The sequence below is a fragment of the Lactuca virosa genome, chromosome 2 (assembly GCF_052849685.1).
Source record: "Lactuca virosa cultivar CGN04683 chromosome 2, Lactuca_virosa_CGN04683_v6, whole genome shotgun sequence".
NCBI lineage: Eukaryota > Viridiplantae > Streptophyta > Magnoliopsida > Asterales > Asteraceae > Lactuca > Lactuca virosa.
Genome location: NC_136427.1, coordinates 164724903 through 164734772, shown reverse-complemented (window position 1 = coordinate 164734772; position 9870 = coordinate 164724903).

The window sequence follows — 9870 nt, the reverse complement described above, 5'->3', positions numbered from 1 at the left end:
TTTAGGAAAAACGTTGGAGTTCGGTACCAACAGTCAAGGGCTGAAGGTATTCCAAGATAGGATTTGGGTACCAAATACGGGAGGAGTAAGAGATCTTTTGATGGAAGAAGCTCACAAGACCATGTACTCAATTCATCCTGGCAGCACGAAAATGTATAGGGATCTAAAACCCTACTGGTGGCCGACGATGAAGCTCGATGTTGCAAAGTATGTGGCCGAGTGCGTAACTTGTGCTAGAGTTAAGGCACAACATCAGAAACTGTATGTGAGTTTAGAACCTTTACCTGTACCCATGGGTAAATGGGAAGACATCACCATGGATTTTGTGACTAAACTGCCCAGAACAAAGAACGGTCACGACATGATTTGGGTAGTCGTGGATCGTTTCACCAAGAGTGCACACTTCATAGCAGCCAACGAGAGATTGTCTATGGATAAGCTTGCATGTGCTTACGTGAAGGAAGTAGTAAGACTTCACGATGTTCCTCTAATGATTGTATCAGATCGTGATAGTAGTTTCACGTCAAGGTTTTGGAGAAGTCTACCAGAGGAATTGGGTACGAAATTGTGTTTAAGTACAACTTACCATCCGCAGACTGATGGTCAGAGCGAAAGAACGATTCAAACACTTGAAGATATGCTAAGAGCATGTACCCTGGAATTCCAAGGTAACTGGGATGAGCACTTACCTCTGGTAGAGTTTTCCTACAATAACAGTTTCCACTCGAGCGTCAAGATGACACCTTATCAAGCCTTGTATGGACAGAAGTGTCGTACGCCGTCTTGTTGGCTTGAGGCTGGAGAAAAGCAGTTTATGGGCCCGGAGATAGTCCATCAGACTGCTGAAAAGCTGAAGGTGATCAGGGAAAGAATGTTAGTAGCTCAGGATCATCAAAAGAGCTATGTTGACAAGAAAAGACGACCCATGACATTTGAAGTTGGAGATTCAGTTTTACTTAAAGTCTCACCATGGAAGGGACTTATAAGATTCGGGAAACGAGGAAACTTGAGTCCAAGGTTTATAGGACCGTTAAAAGTTCTTCAGAAGATTGGGAACCAAGCTTACAAGCCCGAGGCAATCGTTGACCGTCAGAAGTTCTTCAGAAGTCTCACCATGGAAGGGACTTATAAGATTGGGACCGTTAAGGATGGATGAGAATAAGAGGCTAATCGAAGAGCCCGAGGCAATCGTTGACCGTAAGACTAAGAAGTTACGACGCAAGATGGTCGACTTAGTGCTAGTCCGTTGGAAACATACGAATGGGCCGAATATCACCTGGGAAGTAGAGAGTGACATGATGAGTTGCTGCCCACATCTGTTTGCTAATGTATGATTCCGAAACGGAATCATCCTAAGGGCGAGAGAATTGTAACGCCCGTGCTTCTGGGCTAAGCATTAGTGCAGTGATGTAATAGTCAGGTCAACCATTCTAACCTATTTTGAAGTAATAAATATGAATTATTTGAGTATTATGTGAATTTATGTGCTTTATACTTATTTATAAATCTATAATAAATAAAGGATAAAAATAAGCGTCAAACTTTAAGTGTTAGATAAACGTGATATCTATAAATAAAGTGGTAGTGGTCGTGACAAGGATTCCGGACATATAAAGAACGCCGAAATCCGAGTTTTAACGAAGAAGTTATGGCTTGTCGAAGTTTCGCGACAGAACCGGCACGACACTGCATGACGTAAATAGTGAATTTACGATTGAGTGATTTTTAGCCTTAGCAATCTAAACGAAACTCGTAGTGTTCGTTAAACCGAGAGCGTACACAAAAAGAACGCTCAAATCTGACTTCGTATGAGGAAGTTATGATTTTTCCAAGTTTCAGATTAGCAGTACACAGCCCGAAGTTTGAATATTAGATCGGACGATTTTTAGCCGACACAACCTAAATGAGAATCGAAGATCTCGTTAGTAGTAGCGTAACGATAAAAATACAGATGAAAACGGACGTCGGATGAAGAAATTATGAATTTTTAACGGACTATTACTGTCCCGGCCTATTAAAAATATAACTTTAAAAATAAAGTGAAAATTAGCCGATGGAGTCTAAACGAAAGTTGTAGAGTACGATCCCGCCTACGCGTGGATATAAATAACGTCAAAAAAGGAGATCATATGAGAGAGTTACAAATTTTAGAAGTTGAGTATGCGATTTGCGAAGTTGTTGCGAAGTTGCTGACGTGGCACGATCTCAGCCGTCGCTTGCTGCCCACGGTTCTCGCTTCGGATGGTGACACATGGTGCGAGGGTTACGCCCAGCGTAATCCGAGGACGCCCAACTTATCTGGTACGCCCCGTGTCGGAAGAAGCTACGCTCAACGAACTCACCTTGGTTGGACCGAAGAGCGCCACGATGGTCCACCGAGATTCGGACGCATGTTGTACGATCTCCCCATTACGCGCCGCGTAGAGCTTCGGTACGCCCAACGTACTTGCGAGGCTCCGCCTATAAAAGGGCTGTGAGGGAAGCCTCTTCTCTTCACCAATTTACCTTCTACTTTCTCTCTCTACACTCTCTCTAGCCCCTAAACCCCCCTAAAGTCTAGGAAAACCCCGTAGCACCCGAAGGAAGCCCCGGAGCTCCCGAAGGCTCCGAGAAAAAGAGCTTTTCAGCTCGGAAACACTGCTCCAATGAAGCCCCATTTTTTAATAAAAATCTGCTGTAAGTGAGATACGCCTACCGTACTTTAAATATAGCTTATATATAAATATAATATCGTTATTATGAACCTATAAATAAGATTTATCAGTGATTCAAAGTCGTTATACTGATTGATCTACTTACGGGGATGATGTCTAGGCTGTGATTTAGTGAGGTGTTTAAAGTGGGATTTCCAAACAGTATACTTCGTATACCAAACAGACCCTACCTCCGATATGATCGTACTTGGTTGTTCCTTACTTGATAGATCATGAAGTAGACTTTGAGTTAATGATGAATCTAGACTAATAATTAGCCGCAATGAATATTAGACTAAAATCTAATGGTAATGATACTAGGTTTCGTCGAAGGAAATCATATTGTTAAGAAGCGAAGGGCTGCTCGAATATCGAGTCCTCACTTTAACAAGTGAGTGAATAGTTACTTTCATCTTACACATAGATATGAAGTATTTTATATAAATTACGTGCTATGTGTGCATATTGTCTGAATACTTGCTGTCTATGCTGGATGAAATATTTTATACATGTTTTAAATGATTAAAACTGTATATGTATTTTATATCTACAAAATGTGTTGGGTAAAACATGGGTAGATGTAATAGTTGGGTGTGATGAAATAAAATGATGAGAGGCGTCGATGTTGACGATGTTTCCAGTCATCTAGCGGAGTATAGATGACGACCACGGACCTTTCTAGACATTCCAATGGAACGCTAGCAGGCTCGCAACCTATAGGTGTTTGTGAACGATGTGTTCACCGGTGTACTCCATTCCCCTCATGGTTGCCTTTAGGACATTTGTTGCTGAGGAATCCCCTTAGCAGTAGTGTCCATCCCGATGATGATCCTTAGGCTAGGTCCCTTATGATATGTGTTTAGGGACGTAAAGTGAGGATAACGGGAACGGGTAATCGGGTTATTGTTGGTTGAAGAAATTAATAAAATTATTTATTGTGGGGTGAAAACCCTATGTGCTCACCAGACTCACAAGCCTGACCCACTCAGTTTCTTGTATTACAAGTAGTGGTGCATAAGCATAGATGTGATGATTTGGATGAGGGATTACGGATTATAGGCGTGTAGATATGAATAAATGTTGTAAGGCTTATATTGTACTGTTTATGCTTTTGATCTGTATCGAACATGACATCCCGAGGTTTTTAATGAAATACATTTCTTCGGAAATGCTTTGATAAATCTTTATCATATTTTATTTTGGGAACAAATTCCGCAACACTTTTATTTAAACTATTACTCTAATTTTTTAAACAAAGCATAAACAAAATCGGTCTTTTCTGGCCATGAAAATGGGGATGTCACAATAGATACCCGATATATATGTACAATAAGATGTATAAAAGTGTGTGGTTTAATTATTATATAAACAATTAGAGAAGGTGTGTGTGTACAACATGATAATACAAGAATGATATGAAGTAAAAGTATAACTAAAGTACCATATACATATTATCTGGAAATGATATTCATAGAGTTATTGGTATGGGGTGTAGGTGTTCAGAGAGGGAGTTTAACCTAGATACTCCAGTAGTTTGATCTTTATTTTGTGATAGTCGGTTTGCATGTTTGATCAGTAGGAGGAGTTGAGAGTGTAGCGATGTTTGTCCGATTCTGTGATTAAGGTGAGTTTATCAATATGCCATATATCCTATTGTATATCCTTTGCATGGTATGATAGAGGTACTATTAGAGTACGAGTATGCTAGTTGACTAGGACGATTCCTTGTTATGTATGTGCAGAGTAGGACACTTGGTGTCATGGTATGCAAGACTGGTAGAGATTTGCATGTTGATTGTGTGATAGTGTTAGGTGTCATGATTGGTTAGTGTAATGATACTATTGATTGTTTTTTGAGGGTTGTATGTGGTTAAGTTAGATAGCCTGAGAACTCTTGTTCTAAAGCCTTATTACAATGTTATTGTCTGATTGTTTGCTTTCGGGTGGATCATCTGTTCGACTATCTATCTGATCCCTGACTACGTATGACTTAATGAATCATATGAAAGACCAGGATCTGGCCCCTGGAAATTGCATGAAAGACCGTGGGAGGGCCATGACACTTATATGAAAGACCAGGATTTGGCCTCTGACAATTGCATGAAAGACCATGGGAGGACCATGGCACTTATATGAAAGACCAGGATATGGCCCCTGGGAATTGTATGAAAGACCATGTGAGGACCCTGGCACTTTGTATCCAAGACCATGGGAGGACCATGGATGAAAGACCGTGGGAGGACCATGGCAAATGTACGTAAGACTATGAAAGGACCATAGCGAATAAGATTGCAGGAGGACTGCAACAATGAATGATCGTAAGACTATGGGAGGACCATAGCAAATAAGACTGCAACAAGACTGCAACAATGAGTGATTGCAAGATTTTGGGAGGACCATAGCATTCACACACTCTATATTGATATATATGTTGATAGATCGACAATAGAGCCAAGGACTTTACGTGGATGCATTGTATGTATGGTGGAATAGAAGGTATATTTGGGAACTCACTAAGCTTTATGCTTACAGTTGTAGATAAAATGTTTTGCAGGTCGATCATGAGAAGAGCTCGGCGGGACTGTACACACGCATTGAAGATATTGATTCTAGTTACTTTTATAATTTGTCTCTGATAACATTATGGTTTCAAACGAATGAATGTCACTTATTGTTTTAAGTTAAATGTTTTAATTGGTTAATCTAATTATTAAATGAAAAATCTCTTTGTAATTTTTGGGACGTTACAAGTTGGTATCAGAGCCTTAGTTTGAGGGATTTGGACGCACCTTACGATGTGTTTGAACTCAAACTGAGGACTAAGAGATTTTCTAAATAAATTATTGAAATGCTTTTATTTAAGAAATGATTTTCTAAATAAGTTTTATAATAATTGGAGGACGTGATGCGTAGAGTCAGCCAGAACTCAGGAAGTAAGTGATTCCCAATATACCCATAAGATTATGTATTTGTGATGTGAATTGCTTTACATGCTAGATGGTAGACTAAGAGTCTGGTCAGGAATAGCATGTTAGACGGCCTGATTTGTATGAGATGCCTTGTATGCTTAGTATGTGCATATCATAGTAAGTGTTCTTGAATCTTTGTCTGATTTTGTTGATTTGTTATTGAATTTTGTAGGAGTTGTACATAACTGATGGGTTTTAGTTCAAAAATAGTTTCATAAACTTGAAAGATATGGCAACGGAAGACTTTAATTTTGAAATAACATAAACATTTTATACCCACCAAGGATCTTCTTGCAAGTTATAGAAAGATTAAACACCAACCAAAGGAAGGATAAAGACATAACAACCTTTGTAGTTCTTTGGGTCCTCTTGGGAGGCTTGGAAGTTGATGAAGAATGTGGAACCTTTGAGACACCAACAATGATTCAACTTGATTTAGATCCTAGTCCAAAACTCTTAAACCCTTAAGCTTTAAGTTCATAACCAATATGAACTTAAAGAAGACATTTCATTTAGAATATAAATCATTTCATTTAGTTCAAACCTATGAACTATGTACTTTTGAGGCTAGCTTAAAATGGTGCGATATGACAATGCCGAGAATTCTCCAAAAGAATCTTGTGTCTTGATCCCTCTCAAGATATTGCCAATATATGTATAAGGACATAAAACTTTTAACATTCATTTTATCTATCCCTTATAGATTTTACATTCCAAGAATGTGTCTTCTCATTCCTAAGTCTTTCATTTTAGAAACACTTTCCGAGTCAAGGTGAAAACAACCTTGCCTAGTCAGAATGTGATTTCAAATGATTAAGTATGTCTCATTCATACAAGATTAGGTGTTACGTCCAGATTTTTCAACACAAAATTTTTCATTTTTTTTAAATATATATAAAACACAAATCCAAAAGCTCATCTTTATTAAAAGATCATTGTCATACATTTATTAAATATAAAAGAGAGTTTTAGCGGAAGTCGAAAAACATTATTAATTTCTTCGATGTGAGTACAGTCACGTTGGCGCCTTTCCATGATCAGAAGAACAACCTGAAAAATAGTTATTCAATAACTGGAAGTCGAGGCTTAGTGAGTTTCCCAGGATACCATATATTACAATACACACACACACACACACACACATATATATATATATATATATATATATATATATATATATATATATATATATATATATATATATATATATATATATATATATATATATACACACACACACACATACACACATACAAACAATGGCTCACGACCTTTCACTGATCCACCAATTGGCTCACGACCTCACGCCGATCCACCAATAATATGTGTATCTAGACTTACGGCCTACCTGCCATTTCGTCGTCAACACACGGGTCTATAAGCTCCCGACATGTTCCCGTTCCGCCGTCAACACCTAACTTAACCGTAATAACTTAAGTATAATAACGTTTAAACACATATATATTACACTTTCGACACTATTCTACTAGTTCAAGTACAGTAATAATAAACACATAGAAACTATACTTTCGACTCTACTCAATAACTCGAGTATAATAACATAAAGCACATAAAGACTATATTTTTACTGTACTAGCTATCTATCCCAACATACATGTATATATATTGTAATACATAGTATAGTGAGATAGCTCACCTGAACACTCTCGAAACCGCCAAGTATGTGATTTTTCAGACAATTTGACCAACACGTATCAATCTCTTGTGAAATTACGTTTTATTGAAAACTTCCTATATTTCCCTCTTACTAATATGTAGAAAGATATCATAATTTGGTTCTTCATAAGAGCTCTATATATACTACATCAAAATTTATGATGGCGTAGAGAAATCGTACAAACAATTAAATGGTGCTCTTCACCTATTGACACGTTTATGCCACTTATCCTTAAATTAAACTATCCACATAGGCTTTAATATGGTGACTATTATTTGATTGTTCCTTAACATGCAATCCACCTTATCTTATCCAATTTAATTGTAAAATAAACGTGGTCAATTATTATTGAAAATACGGGTGTTACATTAGGAATTTCATTATGCTCCCACTAGTTCTTAGTAAATACACATGTTCTATTTTAATATAAAAACACACATTGTGGTTTTACATAAAATGATGATTATAACATTTAGATGTTTGCTTTATATCCACGAGTGGATCTCAAGCTCTACACATTTTGTTAGAATAACATGGATTAAGAAAACCTCCAGGCTAATCTATATAGATATCTTACAGTATATGGATATATGTTTAACCATGTATATATCTACGTATATGGATATATGTTTAATTAAAGTAACTTAACCCTTTTAAACCAACAAGCCATACACATGTTTTTTATTTGTATTTATTTATATCTTCTTATATATAATTCTAGTTTAAGTATAGAGTAAATTACACGAATGGTCCCTATGGTTTGGGGTAATTTGTGCGCTTGGTCCCTAACTTATTTTTTTAACTCGGAAGGTCCCTACTGTTTCTTTTTGTTACACGTTTGGTCCCTACTGTTTGTTTTTGTTATACGTTTGGTCCATGTCTTACCTAAAAAGACTATTATTTAAATAGAGAAAAATGGTGGGGTAGGTAAGGTAAGGTAAGGGGGTGGAGTTTGGGGTGTGTTTATTTAAATAAATTAAAAAATTAAGGGAAAAATAGTCTTTTTAGGTAAGACAGGGACCAAACACGTAACAAAAAGAAACAGTAGGGACCTTCCGAGTTAAAAAAATAAGTTAGGGACTAAGCGCGTAAATTACCCCAAACCATAGGGACCATTCGTGTAATTTACTCTTAAATATATTTGTTATATATATAAGTCAAACAAATAAATTCTCGACTTACTCGAATAAATGTTTATAATATATAAACTTTAAGTCATTTTTTTACAAATATTTAGTCAAAATAATAAAAACTATAATTTATGAATTATATATCAATAAATTTCGAATTAGCTAAATATATAAAAACGATATATTATCATTATCGAATATTACTCTACGGCCTATTTAAATTCAACAATTGATAACTAATTCGATATATGTATATTTACGTCGAATTTACAAAACTTTGTCCACTCAAATTATATATCCACAACATGATTATATATTTTATTGATATATACATATATCTTTGATTAAATGTATGATCACTTATAATTATATTTCTCTTTCGGTCAATATAATATAAATTGTAAGTTATGAAATATATGTTAAAAAATTTCGAATTAATATAATATTGGAGTATGAAATATAACTCGATATATAATAGATAATAATAGATAACTAACGTTGTAAAATAAACGTGGTCAGTTATTATTGAAAATACGGGTGTTACATTAAGAATTTCATTATGCTCCCACTAGTTCTTAGTAAATACACATGTTCTATTTTAATATAAAAACACACCTTGTGGTTTTACATAAAATGGTGATTATAACATTTAGATGTTTGCTTTATATCCACAAGTGGATCTCAAGCTCTACACATTTTGTTAAGATAACATGGATTAAGAAAACCTCCAGGCTAATCTATATAGATATCTTACAGTAGATGTCTATTAAGAAAAGCGGTCTTTCTTGAAATCTATTTACTATATCTCATATTAAGAATATGAATTTATAGCAAATAATATCCTTGTTGATCTAATCATAGCTACTTGTGAAAAAGGTTTGATCACAGTCAATGTCATGAGTATGATGAGAATCATAGTCAATGACATGAGTATGAGAAAAACATTTTATAACAAGTCTTGCTTTAAATGTGTATGGTTATCCCTGTAATTTATTCTTTCTAGAAGAATTATTTACTCCTTCTAGCCTTGATATACAGATAAATTTTAATCAAGCCCATACTTTATTCTTATACATGGATTACATCTCATGTTCATGACTCGAAGTCATTTATCATATTCGAGATCTGAGATGGCATCTTGGTATTTGATGGATTTTCTAGAAACCATCAATAAAAGCTCATCAATGATAGATTCCACATTTCTCAAGTCATAGATGATTTCTACCATTAATGCGAACAATTTGTGTTTGTGAATAGCTATTATTCAATTTTAACAATCCTTGTTAAGACTAGTGCCAACTATTACTACATAAGTTTTTAGTTCTTGGGCTGCTTCAAGTTCCATGTACCTCCCACTTGCTTTGTCATTAGAAGCTTGCTTTCTACTAACTTAGCTTACA